The sequence below is a fragment of the Neovison vison genome, chromosome 1, assembly GCF_020171115.1.
Source record: "Neovison vison isolate M4711 chromosome 1, ASM_NN_V1, whole genome shotgun sequence".
Lineage (NCBI taxonomy): Eukaryota > Metazoa > Chordata > Mammalia > Carnivora > Mustelidae > Neogale > Neogale vison.
In genome coordinates, this window is record NC_058091.1 from 160227483 (window position 1) to 160249365 (window position 21883).

Sequence of the window (21883 nt, forward strand, 5' to 3'; positions counted from 1 at the left end):
ATCTGTTGAAGGGCATCCTGACTCTTTCCAGAGTTTGGTGACTGTGACCATTGCTGCTATGAACATTGGGGTACAGGTGGCCCTTCTTCCCACTATATCTACATCTTTGTGGTAAATACCCAGTAGTGCAATTGCATGGTCATAGGGTAGCTCTACTTTAAATTTCTTAAGGAATCTCCATACCATTTGTTAAAATACTATGGTGTTATATGCCACTGATAAATAGTACATTCTACCCCAGAAACAAAAAAAATATGGAGGACAAAACTACATTAATGTTTCATTAAGTTAAACTTCTCTCATGAAATTAAAGTGTGTAAGTATGCTATACAGTAGTTTCCCCAAATTTAACAAATTATTCTATAACTTAAGCAAAAAAATTAAAAATAGGTCTATGAAAACTTATTTTGATAATTTATTTTGTGAGAGAACCTCTTCTTTCATCTCTATTAAGTTTAGAGATCTTTCTGAATTAATGTCCAATGATGCCTTATATTTTAAAGAAAATGTCAATTAACTCTAGCATATAGTAAGTAAATAAAAGTTTATATAGACATTATATATGTTCACTGAATAAATAGCTTCCTAAATGTATAAGCAATTTTTGCCTTTATACTTATTAATTATAAGCTTTTAATTTAGTAATAAGAAATTGTATATATGAAGATGGCGGGGAAGTAGGAGGAGGCCCCTTTTCAATCTTTACCACAAAGTGAGCTGATTACCTACCAAAGAACTCCGATCACCCATGAAATCAGCCTGAGATCAGAATTATACACGTCTGGATCTCTACAGGGGCAGAAGACGCCAGTGGGCAGGTAAAGTGGACTGGGAACAGCGAACTGATATTGTAAGATAAACAAAAGGGGGAGGGAACCACCAGAGGCAACCAGTTGGAAAGTAATACCCCCAATACCAGGGAGAGTGCCCTGCATCTGGGGACCAGCATTAACTTGGACTGGTGGAAAGCACTCCAAAAGAGCAAAGGATCGCAGGGAGGTGGGTTTGTGGGAATCGGGGCAACTAGGGACAGGGACGTAAGTCCCTGGTCCCAAAACAGCCTCCTCTGGGGCTGAGCCAGAGAGAGTAACATGAAGAACCCAGGTCTTGGTCCTTAAGCCACCAGCGCGCCCAAGAACATGTGGGGTCCGGCTCCTGTGAGGGGATGGGAGCCATGCCAGATGGCAGAACGTGTGAGCCCTGCTATAGAGCCTGAGATACTCCCCTGAGAGAGGTACAAGGCCCAGCCAGCGCCCTTTGATACGCACCATTGTTTCACAACCTAAGACGCATGCACCAAACTCTCCCCCCAGAGAGGTGTGCGAAAGCCAGCCTGGTGCTTTTGGACATGCACCCCGTTCTCAGAGCCTGAGACCCGAGCCCGACCCACAGCCTCCCCTGAAATTGGTGCACGCAAGCCGGGCGCTGTTAGACCCAGAAAGACCAGGCACTCCCAGCCCAGGCCAGCAGGAAAATCTCAGTGTGCGATTGCTGCTTGGAACCTCTTTGGTGGTCTGGAGCTGCCCAGACAGCCACCAATGCCATGGCTTTGGGTATAAGCAAAAGATCCTGCATCCCCAGGGACCATGACTTGGAACCTGCTTTGCCAATGGCCAAGGGGGAACTTATTTGGGCTCTGCAACCAGACTGAGGCTTCTCTCTGAGAGGGAGGTCAGGGTGCAGTTTGGTTTCCTCTAAAACTACAAAAACCATAAAAAGTGGTCAAGGTGAGAGAAAAAAAAGAAAGTGAACAAACATTAAAAATGCCAGAGAACAAAAGCCAGAAAAAAACCAGTTTCCTCAGAGCCCACCCCCTTGACGGGAGCAGGAGGACTTAACTCAGAGAACATCATTGACCGAAATCCCACGTGGCAGGCCCCTACCCCAGAAAACAAACCAAGAAAGAAAAAAAAAAAAGGAAAAAAAAAGAACAACCACTAGTTAATAGGAAAAATTTTATTTTTTACTCGTTTTCACTATTCTGGTTAATTTTTTAAATATATAGATAATTTTTAACCTATTTACCATCACAGCAAACTATCCAGTACATCAAATTCCATAATAACCTTCTAACCTGAACTTTTTGATACATACACCTAAGTTTTTCCTTTGCATTTCTATTTTTTGAATTCTTTTTTTTTAATTTTAGTTTAGTTTAGTCTAGTTTATTCCATTTTTTTCTATTTTTAATATTCATATAGTGTTAAAATTCAAAGTAATCCCCTTTACCCAATCTATACTACCCCTATAGGTAAACTAATTTTTACTCCCACTTTATCTTAAGAAATTTGAGTCCTTTAACAAAGATATCAAGATACATCCAGGAAGAATCAAAACAACCTTCCTCAACACACTGAGAATTTATAACCACTCTCCCATATTTTTCTTCCACAAGTGTTTCTGTGTTTTTGTGTTTGTCCTGATAGCATATAAATCTACACTTAGGGTTCTTTTTGACGAGGTTCTTCCTTTATTTGCATATTTTTTTCGCTTGTCATATACTTTTATAATTTTTTTTTTTTGCTTCTCTGTTTTCGTTTGTCTACTTCATAAATCTTACCTTGGGGCCCATTTGGGCTGAACCTTCTCTTTCATCTTCCATTTCTTCCCTCTCTCTCTCTCTCTCTCTTTTTCTTTTTCTTTTCTTTTGTCTCTCATTTGGGTGGAAAATCCTGATTGCTCAGAAGTGTTCCAGGGTGCACCTTGACTGCACCAGAGTTGATACATCCAGCTACATCTCTTCAGTCCTCTCCCACCAAAATGACTAGGAGGAGGAATGCCCAACAAAAGAAAAATACAGAGGATGGACCTTCTGCAACAGAGCTAACGGCTATCAACATAGACAATATGTCGGAAAGAGAATTGAGGCTAACAATTATCCAGGCAATAGCTATGTTGGAGAAAGCCATGAATGACCAAACAGAACTGATTAGGGCCTAGCTGAAAGAGATGAAAGATGATATTCACAATGTTAGGGCCGTTTTAAAGCTACCAGGGAGGAGGTTCACAATGCGCTCAATGAGTTCCAGTCTAATCTAAATTCTCTCAAACCTAGGGTAACTGAGACAGAAGATAGAATTAGTAATCTGGAAGACAAACAGATAGAAAGGATCAGGAGGAAGCCTGGAACAAACAGCTTAGAAACCACGAAAACAGAATCAGGGAAATAAATGATGCCATGAAATGTTTCAACGTCAGAATTGTTGGAATCCCTGAAGGGGAGGAGAAAGAAAGAAGTCTAGAAGATATAGTGAAAAAAGTCCTTCATGAAAATTTTCCCAATCTCGCAAATGGAGCCAGCTTTCATCTACTGGAAGTCGGACGGTCTCCACCCAAGATTATAGATTCCAAAAAAACATGACACCTGATAGTCAAATTGAGGAATCATACTAGTAGATACAATGTCTTGAAAGCAGCTAGGAAAAAGAGGCTCCTTGCTTACACAGGAAAGACCATCAGAATAACGTCAGACCTGTCCACAGAGACCTGGCAAGCCAGAAAGGGCTGGAAAGATGTATTCAGGGCATTAAATGAGAAGAACATGCAGCCAAGAATACTTAATCCAGCAAGACTGACATTCAAAATGGATGGAGAGATAAAGAGTTTAAAATACCAGCTAGACTTAAAAGACTATGCAACCACGAAGCTGACACTGCAGGAAATATTAAGGGGGGGTTATAAAAGAGAAAATTCCTAAAAATATCATTGAACAGAAATATAGAGACAATCAATAGAAAGAAAGACGTCAAAGGTAACACAATGTCAATGAAAACGTATCTATTAATAATCACTCTCAATATGAATGGCCTAAATGCACCCATAAAACGGCACAGGGTTGCAGATTTGATATAACGACAGGACCCATCATATGTTGTCTACAAGAGACCCATTTTGAACCTTAAGATACATCCAGACTGAAAGTGAAGGGATGGAGAAGCATCTGTTATGACAATGGGCCTCAAAAGAAGGCTGGAGAAGCAATTCTCATATCAGATAAATTAGATTTTAAAATAAATACTGTACTCAGAAATACAGAAGGACAGTACATAATTTTCAAAGGAATTATCCATCAAGATAATCTAACAATTGTAAATATCTATACCCCTATATGGGAGTAGCCAATTACATAAGAAAACTGTTAATCAAGATAAAAAGTCATATTTATACGAGTACACTAATAGTAGGAAATCTTAACACGCCTCTCTCAGAAATAGACAGATCATCGAAGCAGAAAATCAATAAAGAAACAAGAGCATTGAATGACACATTGGACCAGATGGACCTCATATATATATACAGAACATTCCACCCTAAAACAACAGAATACTCATTCTTCTCAACTGCACATGGAACCTTCTCAAGATTAGACCACATACTGGGTCACAAATCAAGACTCAGCCGAAACCAAAAGACTGAAATAATTCCCTGCATATTCTCAGATCACAATGCTTTGAAACTGGAGCTCGATCACAAGGAAAAGTTCTGAAGGAACTCAAACACCTGGAAGCTAAAGACCACCTTGCTTAAGAATGATTGGATCAACCAGGAGGTCAAAGAAGAACTGAAACAATTCATGGAAACCAATGAGAAGACCAATGAAGACACTTCAGTCCAAAACCTATGTGATACAGCAAAGGAGGTCCTCACAGGGAAATACATTTCTATCGAAGCCTCCCTCAAATAAATTTAAAAATCCAGAACACAGGAGCTGTCTCTACACCTTAAAGAACGGGAGAATCAACAGCAAATCAAACCAAATCCACACATAAGAAGGGAAATAATCAAGATTTGAGAAGAGAACAAAGAGGTAGAAACCAGAGATACAGTAGAAAGTAACAATGAATCTAGAAGCTGGTTTTTTGAAAGAATAAATAAGATCTATAAACCATTGGCCACACTAATCCAAAAGGAAAGAGAGAAAGCCCAAATTTATAAAATTATGAATAAAAAGAGAGGTATCACAACAAACACCAAGGAAGAAGAAACAATCATCAGAAGTTATTATCAACAATTATATGCCAATAAGCTTAGCAACCTAGATGAAATGGATGCATTCCTTGATAACTATAAACTACCAAAATGGAACCAGGAAGAAATCAACAACCTGAATATACCAATATCTAGTAAAAAATTTGAAGCAGTGATCAAAAACCTCCCAAAAAAATAAGAGGCCAGGACCTGACGAATTCCATGGGGAATTCTACCAAACTTTCAAAGAAGAAATAACATCTACTCTCCTGAAGCTGATTCAAAAACTTGCAGCAGAAGGAAAAATTCCAGGCTCTTTCTATGAAGCCAGAATTATCCTGATCCCCAAACCAGGCAAAGACCCTACCAAAAAGGAGAATTTCAGACCAATATCACTGATGAATATGGATGTTAAGATTCTCAACAAGATCCTAGCAAATGGGATCCAACAGCACGTTAAAAAGATTATCCACCATGACCAGGTGGGATTCATCCCTGGGCTACAAAGATGGTTCAACGTTTGCAAATCCATCAATATGATAGAAAAAATTAATATGAGAAGAGAGAAGAACCACATGGTCCTCTCATTTATGCAGAAAAAGCAGTTGACAAAATCCAGCATCCGTTCCTGATTAAAACGGATAGGGATAGAGGGAACATTCCTGAACTTCAGCAAATCTATCTATGAAAGACCTACAGCAAATATCATCCTCAATGGGAAAAAGATTGCAGCCTTCCCGTTGAAATCAGGAGCACGACAAGGAGGCCCACTTTAACGACTCTTGTTCAACAGTATTAGAAGTCCTAGCAACAGCAATCAGACAACAAAGAGAAATAAAAGGAATCCAAATTGGCAATGAAGAAGTCAAACTCTCTCTCTTCGCAGATGACATGATTCTTTATATAGAAAACCCGAAAGACTCCACCCCCAAACTACTAGAACTCATACAGAAATTCAGCAACATGGCAGGATACAAAGTCAATGTACAGAATTCAGTGGCTTTCTTATACACTAACAATGAAAATACAGAAAGGGAAATTAGAGAATCAATTCCATTTACTATAGCACCAAGAACCATAATATACCTGGGAATAAAGCTAACTAAAGAGGTAAAGGATCTGTACTCGAGGAACTCCAGAACACTCATGAAAGAAATTGAAGAAGACACAAAAAGATGGAAGACCATTCCATGCTCTTGGATCAGAAAAATAAACATTGTTAAAATGTCTATATTGCCTTGAGCAATCTATACTTTTAATGCCATTCCAGTTAAAATTTCACCAGTATTCTTCAAAGAGCTGGAGCAAATAATCCAAAAACGTGTATGGAATCAGAAGAGACCCCGTATCACTAAGGAAATGTTGAAAAACAAAAATAAAACTGGAGCATCATGTTACCTGATTTCAAGCTTTACTACAAAGCTGTGATCACCAAGACAGCATGGTACTGGCATAGAAACAGACACATAGACCAGTAGAACAGAGAAGAGAGCCTAGATATGGACCCTCAACTCTATGTCAATTAATCTTTGACAAAACAGGAAAAAACATACAGTGGAAATAAGACAGTCTCTTCAATAAATGGTGTAGGAAATCTGGATAGCTATATGTAGAAGAATGAAACTCGACCATTCTCTTACACCGTACACAAAGATCAACTCAAAATGGATAAAAGACCTCAACGTGAGACAGGAATCCATCAGAATCCTAGAGGAGAACATAGGCAGTAATCTCTTCGATATCAACCACAGCAACTTCTTTCAAGATATGTCTCCAAAGGCCAAGGAAACAGAAGCGAAAAAGAACTTTTGGGACTTCATCAAAATCAAAACCTTCTGTCCAGCAAAGGAAACAGTAAAAACAACAACAACAACATCATCAAACAAACAAACAAACAAACACAAAATGGCAACACACAGAATGGGAGAAGATTTTGCAAATGACAGTACAGACAAAGGTTTGATATACAGGATTTTTAATGAATTTCTCAAACTCAACACACAAAAAACAGACAATCATCTCAAAAAATGGGCAGAAGATATGAACAGACACTTCTCCAATCAAGACATACAAATGGCTATCAGACACATGAAAAAATGTTCATCATCATTAGCCATCAGGGAGATTCAAATTAAAAGTACATTGAGATATCACCTTACACCAGTTAGAATGGCCAAAATTAACAAGACAGGACACAACATGTGTTGGAGAGGATGTGGAGAAAGGGGAACCCTCTTCCACTGTTGGTGGGAATGCAAGTTGGTGTAGCCACCACAGGAACAGTGTGGAGATTCCTCAAGAAATTAAACATAGAGCTTCCCTATGACCCTGCAATTGCACTCCTGGGTATTTACCCCAAAGATATAGATGTCGTGAAAGAAGGGCCATCTGTACCCCAATGTTTATAGCAGCAATGGGCATGGTCGACAAACTGTGGAAAGAACCAAGATGCCCTTCAACGGACGAATGGGTAAGGAAAATATGGTCATATACACTATGGAGTATTATGCCTCCATCATTTAGGATGAATACCCAAGTTTTGTAGCAGCATAGACGGGACTGAAAGATGTTGTGCTGAGTGAAATAAGTCAAGCAGAGAGAGTCAACTATCATACGGTTTCACTTATTTGTGGAGCATAACAAATAGCATGGAGGACATGGGGAGTTAGAAAGGAGGAGGGAGTTGGGGGAAATTTGAAGGGGAGGTGAATCATGACAGACTATGTACTCTGAAAAACAATCTGAGGGGTTTGAAGTGGCGGGGGGGTGGGAGGTTGGTGTACCAGTTGGTGGGTATTATAGAGGGCATGGATTGCATGGAGCACTGGGTGTGGTGAAAAAATAATGAATATTGTCATGGTGAAAATAAATTAAAAAAAAAGACAAGCAACAAACAGGGATATTAACAACATGTATAACAAAGAAAAGATATATATCCAACATCCATAAAGAGCTCCTATGTTTTGAAAAAGTCAAATATCCCAGCTTATGGGCTTAAGATATGAACACACAATTTACAAAAGAAAGCAGAAATCCAATAAACACATGAACAGATATTCAGCATTACTGGTATTTAGAGAAATGCAAAAAAAAAAAGAAATTGTATATATAATTGTATAATTACATAGTATATAATTACATATAGATATAAATACAGGCATGTGTAATCATATAGTATTATAATTATGTAAAATATCATCTATCATATATTTATTTACTTAATACAATATAATTACATATACAATATATCATATACAAAATTATATTTTATTATATAATAATGTGTATTATTCTATAATATATATATTTTATGATAATTATATATATTTGTATGGTGATATGAATACTTCTGGTTTGTGAACTATCGTCTGCATAACAGTTCTTTTGGTTTCCAATTTAACACAACAGTTAAATTAAAAAAGTATCTTTTGTTTGACACAGAGAAAGAACACAAACAGGGCGAATGGCAGAGGGAGAAGGATAGAGGCAGGGACTCCACTGAGTAGGCAGCCCAATGTGGGTTTTTATCCCAGGATCCTGGGACCATGACCCAAGCTAAAGGCATATGTTTAAAAACTGAGCCACCAAGACACCCCTAAAAGTGTTTTTAACAAGAGCTATATATCTTTAGCAACTTGGTACCACAAGGAAGTCACAGGCTATCCTTATTACTTCACAGAAACATCAAGTGAATCACTATAGACTGACTAAAGTAACCTTTAGAGAGTTCTGGATACCTGTCAAATATCTGTAGTTACCACTAAATAAATGGTGAATCAAGAAACAAAGAAACTAAAAACTATAAGAAATAGGGTATAATTTGGATCTCAAGTTAGAATCCACAAAATGAACTTGCAGACACCTATGAAAATGGAGTAGATGGTAAGACAGCAGATCAATGTATACCTAGGGTTAAGATATTACAGACAGTTAACCTTAATAAAACATTTAGTGCACCGTGAAGAAGCAGAGGTGGAAGGCATAGGAAAATCAAGATGTATAAAATCAGCCAATACTGGAGAACTGTGAGAAAGGATATGCACAGCTATCTTAAATCTTTATATTAGGCTGAATAGTGAAGGTCTTTCCACACAAAAAGCCAGTCTCAAAGATTGAGAGAAGAGGCTGCCTCCCTCCTCAAATTCCCAATTAAAAAAAATATATATATAGAGAAGCATAGTCTATTCAAATAAATAAAAAAGCATCTCAAATCTGACCCTGCAGAAAGTCTTAATAAAGAAAACATTTTAAAATAGTAATTTTAAATCTACTAAAAGAGCTAAGTGGAAAGATCAGCAAAAACTTAAGGAAAACAGAACAAAATGGCATATGAACATGCAAAGGGCCTGAATAACATATCAAGAATAGGTAGATTTTATAACAAGGGAATAAAACAGAAATAATGTAGATGAAGTATACAAAAATTGAATTCAAAAATTCACTAGAAGTGTTCAAGTCCAGACCTGAAAGAAGAAATAATCAGCAAATTTGAAGACAAGTCAAGTCTTAGGGTAAAATTTAAAAAATAAGCAATGCCTAAGGGACTTGTTTATATCATCAATCAGTCCAATATATACTTCACAAGAATCTCAGGAGAGTGATAAAGGGTAGGGAGTTTATTTAAAGCAGTAGCAGCCAAAACTTCCCCATATTTCAATAAGGATATGATACACAAATCTAGAAACTTAGTGAACTCCAAGTAGTATAAACCCAAGAAAATATACACTAAGACACTTCAAACCAAAGTGCTGCAAGTCAAAAAAAAATCTTGAAAGCTGCAACAACAAAATTTCATCATGTACAAATGAATCTGAAAAATATTATTAATTTCTTAGCAGAAATTAACATCCCAAAAGATAATATAAAACTGTATTCAAAGTACTAAAAGAAAAAAACTGTCAAGTTTGAATTCTGTATATGACAAATTTTTCTTTCAAAATAAGGGATAAATTTAAACTTTCACAGATAAACAAAGGCAGAGGGAGGTCACTACCATAGACATGCCCTGAAATAAAAGGATGCTAGATGGTAATTCAAAGTTGTACAAAAATAATTTCTTTAGTAATGAGGTCTCTAATATCAACAAATGTATTCATTATGGTAAATTCACTCGTACTTGAATTATGGTAAATTCATTGAAATTAGGGAAAAAATCATTCAGTTTATTACTTGCCCTTATAATTCTTTTTTTTTAATTTAAAATTTTAAATTTTTTATAAACATATAATATATTTTTATCCCCCGGGGTATAGGTCTGTGAATCACTTCACAGCACTCACCATGGCACATACCTTCCCCAATGTCCATAACCCCACCCCCCTTCTCCCAACCCCCCTACCCCCAGCAACCCTCAGTTTGTTTTGTGAGATTGAGTCCCTTATGGTTTGTCTGCCTCCCAATCCCATCTTGTTTCATTTATTCTTCTCCTACGCCCTTAACCCCCCATGTTGCATCACCACTTCCTCATACCAGGGAGATCATATGATAGTTGTCTTTCTCTGCTTAACTTATTTCACTGAGCATGATACACTCTAGTTCCATCCACATTGTCACAAATGGCAAGATTTCATTTCTTTTGATGGCTGCATAGTATTCCATTGTGTATATATACCACTTCTTCTTTATCCATTCATCTCTTGATGGACATCTAGGTTCTTTCCATAGTTTGGCTATTGTGGACATTGCTGCTAAAAAAATGTCTCTTCAGATCCTTCGTTTGTATCTTTAGGGTAAATACCCAGTAGTGCAATTGCTGGATCATAAAGCAGTTCTATTTTCAACATTTTGGGGAATCTCCATGCTGTTTTCCATAGTGGTTGCACCAGCTTGCATTCTCACCAACAGTGTTGGAGGATTCCCCTTTCTCTGCATCCTCGCCAGCATGTGTCATTTCCTGACTTGTTAATTTTAGCCATTCTGACTGGTATGAGGTGATATTTCATTGTGGTTTTCATTTTATTTCCCTGATGCCAAGTGATATGGAACACTTTTTTATGTGTCTGTTGGCCATCTGGATGTCTTCTTTGCAGAAATGTCTGTTCATGTCCTCTGCCCATTGCTTGATTGGATTATTTGTCCTTTGGGTGTTGAGTTTTCTAAGTTATTTATAGATTTTTGGACACTAGTCCTTTATCTGATATGTCGTTTGCAAATATCTCCTCCCATTCAGTCAGTTGTCTTTTGGTTTTGTTAACTGTTTCCTTTGCTGTTCAAAAGCTTTTGATCTTGATAAAATCCAAATAGTTCATTGTTGCCCTTGCTTCCCTGGCCTTTGGCGATGTTCCTAGGAAGATGTTGCTGTGGCTGAGGTTGAAGAGGTTGCTGCCTGTGTTCTCCTCAAGGATTTGATGGATTCCTTTCTCACACTGAGGTCCTTCATCCATTTTGAGTCTATTTTCATGTGTGGTGTAAGGAAACGTTCCAATTTCATTTTTCTGCATGTGCCTGTCCAATTTTACCAACACCATTTATTGAAGAGGCTGTGTTTTTTCCACTGGACATTCTTTCCTGCTTTGTCACAGTTTAGTTGACCATAGAGTTGAGGGTCTATTTCTGGGCTTTCTATTCTGTTCCATTGATCTATGTGTCTGTTTTTGTGCCAGTATCATGCTGTCTTGATGATGATGGCTTTTTAATAGAGCTTGAAGTCTGGAATTGTGATGCCACCAACTTTGGCTTTCTTTTTCAATATTCCTTTGGCTATTCGAGGTCTTTTCTGGTTCCATATACATTTTAGGATTATTTGTTCCATTTCTTTGAAAAAAGATTGATGGTACTTTGATAGGGATTGCATTAAATATGTAGATTGCTTTCTTGCCCTTATAATTCTCAGGGTCTTCATTATCCACCTAGTCATAATAATTTTAAAATATTTAATTAGGTCAAGGATTTTCAAGTCAGATGTCACAAGCAATGTGTTAGTATGAAGCATGTTCAGGCAGACTCAGTTTAAATTCAAGTTGTACACATAAATTATAGGTAATCTATATGTACCTCCACATTTTCTTACATAAAATGAGGATAATGGCATAGAATTTAATGTTATAGTAGTTAAATTTAGATTAGAAATGTGTGTGGCATTGGTACTTCTGAGTGGTTCAGTTGGTTAAGTGTCTGACTCTTTATTTTGGCTCAAGACATAACCTCAGAGATATAAGACCGAGCCTGGTGTTAGGTTCCAACTTCAAAATTGAGCCTTCTTAAAATTCTATTTGTCTCCCTCTCCCTCAAACTTCAACCCCTGGTTCCACTCTCTATTTACCAGAAAGAAAGGAAAAAAAGAAAGAAAGAAAGAGCAAAATATGTGTGGCACTAATCAAGTGTATAGTTTTGATAGTTCTCATTTTTAATTGATACAATTAATCATTTTGCCCATGGTAATCAGTCATTGTTGACCTTTAATATGCTCCTTCCATGAGTAGAGACAAAATCCTGTGGAGCCAGTGTAAGAAGAACATGCATTCCCTGTTCCAAGTCATGGTTATGGGCAATTTTTATCTGAAACAGACTGGTTTGTGGCCAGGAATGGCACTGTGCCAACAGAGCCCACATAAACTGATCATTGCCTTCATATAGGATCCTGATTCATACATGTTTGTCTGCCTTAATTTCCTTAATCTGCCTCTCCAAATGCAAGTTCTTTGAAGGCTGCAGTTCTGGTAAACAACTGCATAGGGTTAAATCTAAGGAATTATAGGTGAACCCTTGTAGCCACTTCATTTCCCCTATTAAGCCTGAGATATTTGTCAGCTTTCCTTTTTTCTCAGCTGTGAGATAGCGATAAACTCACTTTGGTTTCAGATCTGAGTACATCCCCAGACAGGGAACCTACAAGGACAGTCCCTAGCATTCAGGAGCTGTGACTTCTGGCTGATGGTTTGATGGACAGGCAAGCACACAGGCGAAAAATAAAAAGTAGATGTCACTGTAATGTCCACCCACTAAAACCTCCTTTCCCCTTTGTGAGCCTGTAGCATTGCGGGGAGGCAGGACCTCTGGAAGAATGAGTGGTACAGAACCTGAAAATCAGAATGCACATTCAAGGAGAATGGAACAGGGTAGCAGAGAGTCAAAGAAATTAGGTCATAGTCAAAAGACAGGGATTTTAGGTATCATTTAAATTACTATCAACTATTTACAAAGTAGTGTGATAATTTTTCTATGTTTTAAAACTTGGATTACTCATACTAGTCCATACTAGTTGAGTATAGATGTAAACTCCAGTAAATCCCGACTCTTCAAATAAGTGAGCAAGACTGAAGTGAAAGGAGAAGGTAGAAAATGCTTTTGATAAATGCAAAAATAAAGTGGAAATATGATAATTGGATATTCTAGATAAAAATAGCAGTGATGAATTATTTTGTTGATTAAAGGTTGAAAAACTGAAAGGAGCGCTTGCATATCAAACATATTAAAAGGAAGAATAAAGTAGACAAACCAAATAATGTAATTGCATTTTAATCCTCATTTGAGACTTAGTCTTCCAGAAAGTAATTTGTAAAGGTGTCTATATAAATGTGTATTTCGAGAAGCATAGTTCTGCAACCACAAAATTGAAGTTTTATTAAAGGAGAAAAAAATCCCTGTTAATGTTATATTTTGATGCAATGCAGTAATTGGAATTTAATTTGGTTCAAGTTATTGGATTTCCTCAGAAAGCATACATAGTAGTTAACAATGAAAGCCAGACAAATTTGAATTCATATTTACTGATTTCTTTAGTACAATGAAAGTGTTAAAAAATAATTAAACTTGGTCTGCACAGGGAGACAATATGGTGGGGAAGTAGGAGGAGGCGCTTTTTCAACCTATACCCTAAAGTGAGCTGATAACCTACTAATGAATTATGATCACCCATGAAAGCAGCCTGAGATCAGATTTATACATGTCTGGATCTCTACAGGGGCAGAAGATGCCAGGGGGCAGGTAAAGCAGAGTGGAAATTTGGGTAAATTGGAAGGGGAGGTGAACAATGAGAGACTATGGACTCTGAAAAACAATCTGAGGGGTTTGAAGTGGCGGGGGGTGGTGGGAGGTTGGGGTACCAGGTGGTGGGTATTATAGAGGGCACGGCTTGCATGGAGCACTGGGTGTGGTGAAAAAATAATGAATACTGTTTTTCTGAAAATAAATAAATTGGAAAAAAATGAAAATAAAAAAGCAGAGTGGGAACTTCGGACTGATATCAGAAGATAAACAAAAGGGGGAGGGAGCCAGCAGAGGCAACCAATTGGAAAGTAATACCTCAATCTGAGAGGGCCCTGCATCTGGGCACAAGCATTAACTTGGAGTCTGGCTGAAAGCACTCAAAGAGAACAAAGGATCACAGGGGGAAATTGTGAGAATCAGGGTGGCTAGGGACAGGGGCTTACGTCCCTGGACCCAGGACAGCCTCCCCTGGTGCTGAGCCAGAGAGAGTGCAGTTGAGAAACCAGGTATTGGTCCTGTGTCACCAGCATGCCCGAGATCGCATGGGGTAAGGCTCCTGTGAGAGACTAGGAGCCTCGCCAGCCGGCAGAGGCTCCAGAGCCAGACAGCAGGTGCTACAGAGCCTGAGAAGCACACCACCCCACTCTCATCCCCCTCTGCCCCATGATCTTAGACACACGCCACCACACACAATCCCCTGAGAGAGTTACACACAAGCCCCGCACTCTTAGACCCAGAAAGACCAGGCAGACCCAGCCCAGGCCAATGGGAAAATCTAAGCGTGTGATTGCTACTTGGAACCTCTCTGGCAGTCTGGAGCTGCCAAGACAGTCGTCGCTGCCGTGGTTTTTGGGTACAAACAGAAGCTCTTGTGTCCCCAAGGACCATGGAACCTGCTCCCCAGAACCTGCTCTGCCAGCAGTAAAGGCAGAATTTATTTGGGCTCTGCAGCCAGACTGAGGCTTCTCTCTCAGAGGGAGGTCAGGGTGCAGTTTACTTTTCTCTAAATCCACAAAAACCATCAAAAGCAGTCAAGACAATTTAAAGAAAATGAACAAACATAAAAACCTCCAGAGAACAAAAGCCTGAAAAAGCTAGTTTCCTCAGAGCCCACCCCCTTGAGGGGGGTGGGGGGACTTAACTCAGGGAACATCATTGACTGAAAACTCATGTGGCAGGCCCCACCCCCAGAAAACCAACCAGGGAAGAAAAAAAAAAAAAAGACAAGAGAACAACCACCTATACTTCATAGGACAACTTTTATTTTTAACTCATTCGCACTATTCTGGCTCATTTTTTTTTATATAGATAAAATTTTAACCTATTTGTAATCACAGTGAGATGTCCAGTATATCAAATTCCTTAATAACCTTCTAACTTGAACTTTTTGATTCATATACCTGTGTTTTTCTTTAGCATTTCTATTTTTTTAATTTTTTTTTTAATTTTAGTTTAGTTTAATCTAGTTTATTGCTTTTTAATTTCTATTTCCTAATACTCATATAGAGTTAAATCTCAAGGTAATCCCCTTTCCCCAGTCAATGCTACCCCAATAGGTAAACAAAATTTTAATCCCCCTTTAACTTAGGAAAGTTGAGTCCTTTAACAAAGATATCAAGAAACATCCAGGAAACAACGTTCCTTTTGCACACTGAGAATTTATTACCACTCTCTCATCTTTTTCTTCCACCAGTGTTTCTGTGTTTTTGTGTTTGTCCTGATAGTATATCAATCCTACACATGGGGTTCTTTTTGACGAGGTTCTTCCTTTATTTGTGTATATATATATATATACATATATGTATATATATATATTCTCTCTCTTGTCATTTTCTTTTATTAGTCTTTTTGTTTGCCTGTTTTTGTTTGTATATTTCCTAAATCTTACGTTGGGGCCCATTTGGGCTGAACCTTCTCTTTTATCTTCCCTTTTTTTCCTCTCTCTCTCTCTCTCTCTTGCTTTTTCTTTTCTTTTTTCTCTCATTGGGGTGGGGAATCCTGATTGCTCAGAAGCCTTCCAGGGTGCACATTGACTGCACCATGGTTGATACATCCAGCAACATCCGTTCAGTCATCTCTCACCAAAATGACTAGGAGGAGGAATGCACAACAGAAGAAAAATACTGAGGATGGGCCTTATGCAACAGAGCTAAAGGATACCAACATAGACAATATGTCAGAAAGAGAAATCGGGCTAACAATTATCCAGGCAATAGCTAGGTTGAAGAAAGCCATGGATGAACAAATAGAATTGATTAGGGCTGAACTGAAAGTGACCAGAGATGATGTTCACAATGTTCTCAATGAATTCCAATCTAATCTGAATTCTCTCAAAGCTAGGGTAACTGAAACAGAACATAGAATTAGTGATCCGATGGACAAACAAATAGAGAGAAAGGATCAGGAGGAAACCTGGAACAAACAGCTTAGAAACAACAAAAACAGAATCATGGAATTAAATGATGCCATGAAACGTTCCAACATCAGAATTATTGGAATCCCTGAAGGGGGGACAAAGAAAGAAGTCTAGAAGACATAGTGGGACAAGTTCTTCATGAAAATTTTCCCAATCTCAGGAATGGAACCAGCGTTCATGTACTAGAGACCGAAAGGTTTCCACACAGGATTATATTTTCTAGAAAAACATCAAGGCACCTGATAGTCCAATTGAGGAATCATAATTGTAGGTTATACCTACAGAGCCCAACAGAATAAAGTCAAACTTGTAGATTATAATTGTAGTCATAATAGTAGGTTATACCTACAAAGCCGAACAAAATAAAGTCAGACTTGTCCAAAGAAACCTAGCAAGCCATAAAGGGCTGGAAAGATATATTCAGGGCATTAAATGAGAAGAACATGCAGCCAAGAATACTTTATCCAGCAAGGCTGACATTGAAACTGGATGGAGAGATAAAGAGATTCCAACATTGGCAAGGCTTAAAAGACTATGCGACCACCAAGCCGACACTGCAGGACATATTAAGGGGGGTTCTATAAAAGCGAAAATTCCTAAGAATAGCATTGAACAGAAATATAGAGACAACCTACAGAAAGAAAGACTTCAAAGGTAACATGATGTCAATAAAAACATATCTATCAATAATCACTCTCAATGTGAATGGCTTAATGTGCCCATAAAACGGTACAAGGTTGCAGATTGGATAAAACGACAGAACCCATCCATATGTTGTCTATAAGAGACCCATTTTGAACCTAAAGAAACACTCAGACTGAAAGAAAAGATATGGAGAAGCATCTTTCACGTCAATGGGCCTCAAAAGAAGGCCAGGGTAGTGATTCTCATATCAGACAATATAGATTTTGAACTAAAGACTGGAGTCACAGATAAAGAAGGACACTATATAATTCTTTTTTTTTTTATTCATGTTGTTTTATTATTTTATTGGGTTTTTTTACATTTTTCCAGCTTTATTGAGCTATAATTGACATATAACAGTGTGTACGTTTAAGGTGTACAACATTATACCTTTGATACACTTTGATTTGATACACTTACACACTACAAAATTATTACCTCCATAGGGCAGCTAGATAACAGTTCCATCAAGTCACATAATTACCACTTCTTTTTTGTAGTGACATCTGAGATCTACTCTTAGCAACTTTGAAGTATATAATACAGTATTAGTAACTATTACCACCATGCTGTATGTTACAGCCCATAATTTATTTCTCTAACATTCTCTTATTTGTAGACATTTACAATGTTATCAATTTTTTGCTAATACACACTATGCTGTAGGTGTCTTAACATGTACATATGCAAGTGTTTCTCCAGATCAATACTCTGAAATCATGGCCCAGATTTAGAAATAGATTTTATTTCTTTTTTTCTTTTTTTTTTAATGTAAATGTATTATTTAGATAAAATACAAATTCCATCTGCTCCCATTTACTTAAAGTCTGACTTTTTTTTTTAAGAAAATTGGTTATTTTCTTTCTTTTTTTTTTCTATTTTTAACTTTTTTTTCCCCAATTTATTTATTTTCAGAAAAACATTATTCATTATTTTTTTCACCACACCCAGTGCTCCATGCAAGCTGTGCCCTCTATAATACCCACCACCTGGTACCACAACCTCCCACCCCCCCGCCACTTCAAACCCTTCAGACTGTTTTTCAGAGTCCATAGTCTCTCATGGTTCACCTCCCCTTCCAATTTACCCAAATTCCCTACTACTCTCTAACGCCCCTTGTCCTCCATGCTATTGGTTATGCTCCACAAATGAGTGAAACCATATGATAATTGACTCTCTCTGCTTGACTGATTTCACTCAGCATAATCTCTTCCAGTCCCGTCCATGTTGCTACAAAAATTGGATATTCGTCCTTTCTGATGGAGGCATAATACTCCATAGTGTATATGGACCACATCTTCCTTATCCATTCATCCGTTGAAGGGCATCTTGGTTCTTTCCATAGTTTGGCGACTGTGGCCATTGCTGCTATAAACATTGGGGTACAGATGGCCCTTCTTTTCACGACATCTGTATCTTTGGGGTAAATACCCAGGAGTGCAATTGCAGGGTCGTAGGGAAGCTCTATTTTTAATTTCTTGAGGAATCTCCACACTGTTCTCCAAAGAGGCTGCACCAACTTGCAATCCCACCAACAGTGTAAGAGGGTTCCCCTTTCTCCACATCCTCTCCAACACATGTTGTTTCCTGTTTTGTTAATTTTGGCCATTCTAACTGGTGTAAGGTGATATCTCAATGTGGTTTTAATTTGAATCTCCCTGAGGGCTAATGATGATGAGCATTTTTTCATGTGTCTGATAGCCATTTGTATTTCTTGATTGGAGAAGTGTCTGTTCATACCTTCTGCCCATTTTTTGATGTGTTTGTCTGTTTCGTGTGGGTTGAGTTTGAGGAGTTCATTATAGATCCTGGATATCAACCTTTTGTCTGTACTGTCATTTGCAAATATCTTCTCCCATTCCGTGGGTTGCCTCTTTGTTTTTTTGACTGTTTCCTTTGCTGTGCAGAAGCTTTTGATTTTGATGAAGTCCCAGAACTTGATTTTCGCTTTTGTTTCCTTTGCCTTTGGAGACGTATCTTGAAAGAAGTTGCTGTGGCTGATATCAAAGAGATTACTGCCTATGTTCTCCTCTAAGATTCTGATAGATTCCTGTCTCACGTTGAGGTCTTTTATCCATTTTGAGTTGATCTTTGTGTACGGTGTAAGAGAATGGTCGAGTTTCATTCTTCTACATATAGCTGTCCAGTTTTCCCAGCACCATTTATTGAAGAGACTGTCTTTTTTCCACTGTATATTTTTTCCTGTTTTGTCGAAGATTAATTGACCATAGAGTTGAGGGTCCATATCAGGGCTCTCTACTCTGTTCCACTGGTCTATGTGTCTGTTTTTATGCCAGTACCATGCTGTCTTGGTGATCACAGCTTTGTAATAGATCTTGAAATCAGGTAAGGTGATGCCGCCAGCTTTATTTTTGTTTTTCAACATTTACTTAGCGATGCGGGGTCTCTTCTGATTCCATACAAATTTTAGGATTATTTGCTCCAGCTCTTTGAAGAATGCCGGTGGAATTTTGATTGGAATGGGATTAAAAGTATAGATTGCTCTAGGCAGTATAGACATTTTAACAATGTTTATTCTTCCGATCCAAGAGCATGGAATGGTCTTCCATCTTTTTGTGTCTTCCTCAATTTCTTTCATGAGTGTTCTATAGTTACTCAAGTATAGATCCTTTACCTCTTTAGTTAGGTTTATTCCCAGGTATCTTATGGTTCTTGGTGCTATAGTAAATGGAATCGATTCTCTAATTTCCCTTTCTGTATTTTCATTGTTAGTGTATAAGAAAGCCACTGATTTCTGCACATTGACTTTGTATCCTGCAACGTTGCTGAATTGCTGTATGAGTTCTAGTAGTTTGGGGGTGGAGTCTTTTGGGTTTTCCATATAAAGAATCATGTCATCTGCGAAGAGAGAGAGTTTGACTTCTTCATTACCAATTTGGATACCTTTTATTTCTCTCTGTTGTCTGATTGCTGTTGCTAGGACTTCTAATACTATGTTGAACAAGAGTGGTGAAAGTGGGCATCCTTGTCTTGTTCCTGATCTCAATGGGAAGGCTGCAAGCTTTTTCCCATTGAGGATGATATTTGCTGTGGGTCTTTCATAGATAGATTTGATGAGGTTCAGGAATGTTCCCTCTATCCCTATACTTTGAAGCGTTTTAATCAGGAATGGATGTTGGATTTTGTCAAATGCTTTTTCTGCATCAGTTGAGAGGACCATGTGGTTCTTCTCTCTTCTCATATTAATTTGTTGTATCACATTGATTGATTTACGAATGTTGAACCATCCTTGTAGCCCAGGGATGAATCCCACCTGATCATGGTGGATAATCTTTTTAATGTGTTGTTGGATCCTGTTGGCTAGGATCTTGTTGAGAATCTTAGCATCCATATTCATCAGTGATATTGGTCTGAAATTCTCCTTTTTGGTATGGTCCTTGCCTGGTTTGGGGATCAGGGTAATGCTGGCTTCATAGAAAGAGTCTGGAAGTTTTCCTTCTGCTTCAATTTTTTGAAACAGCTTCAGGAGAATAGGTGTTATTTCTTCTTGGAAGGTTTGGTAGAATTCCCCAGGGAATCCATCAGGTCCTGGGCTCTTGTTTTTTGGGAGATTTTTGATCACTGTTTCAATCTCGTTATTAGATATCGGTCTATTCAGGTTGTCGATTTCTTCCTGGTTCAATTTTGGGAGTTTATAGTTTTCCAGGAATGCTTCCATTTTATCTAGGTTGCTAAGCTTATTGGCATATAACTGTTTGTAATAACTTCTGATGATTGTTTCTACTTCATTGGTGTTAGTTGTGATCTCTCCCTTTTCATTCATAATTTTATGAATTTGGGATTTCTCTCTTTTCTTTTGGATTAGTGTAGCCAGTGGCTTATCGATCTTATTGATTCTTTCAAAAAACCAGCTTCTAGTTTCATTGATACGTTCTACTGTATCTCTGGTTTCTCCCTCATTGATCTCAGCTCTAATCTTGATGATTTCCCTTCTTATGTGTGGAGTTGGTTTGATTTGTTGTTGATCCTCCAGTTTTTTAAGGTGTAGAGAGAGCTGGTGTGTTCTGGATTTTTCAATTTTTTTGAGCAAGGCTTGGATGGCTATATATTTTCCCCTTAGGACCGCCTTTGCTGTATCCCATAGGTTTTGGACCGAAGTGTCTTCATTCTCATTGGTTTCCATGAATTGTTTCAGTTCTTCTTTGATCTCCTGGTTGATCCAAGCATTCTTTAGCAAGGTGGTCTTTATCTTCCAGGTGTTTGAGTTCCTTCGGAACTTTTCCTTGTGATTGAGCTCCAGTTTCAAAGCATTGTGATCTGAGAATATGCAGGGAATAATCTCAGTCTTTTGGTTTCGGCTGAGTTGATTTGTGACCCAGTATGTGGTCTATTCTGGAGAAGGTTCCGTGTGCACTTGAGAAGAATGAGTATTCTGCTGTTTTAGGGTGGAATGTTCTGTATATATCTATGAGGTCCATCTGGTCCAATGTGTCATTCAATGCTCTTGTTTCTTTGTTGAGTTTCTGCTTCGATGATCTGTCTAATTCTGAAAGAGGCGTGTTAAGATCACCTACGATTAGTGTATTCATATCAATATGACTCTTTATCTTGATTAACAGTTTTCTTACGTAATTGGCTGCTCCCTTATTGGGAGCATAGATATTTACAATTGTTAGATCATCTTGGTGGATAGTCCCTTTAAGGATTATGTAGTGTCCTTCTGTATCTCTGACTACAGTCTTTAGTTTGAAGTCTAATTTATCTGATATGAGAATCGCTACCCCAGCCTTCTTTTGAGTCCCATTGGCATGAAAGATGCTTCTCCACCCCTTCACTTTCAGTCTGCGTGTATCTTTAGGTTCAAAATGGGTCTCTTGTAGACAGCATATGGATGGGTCCTGTCGTTTTATCCAATCTGCAACCCTG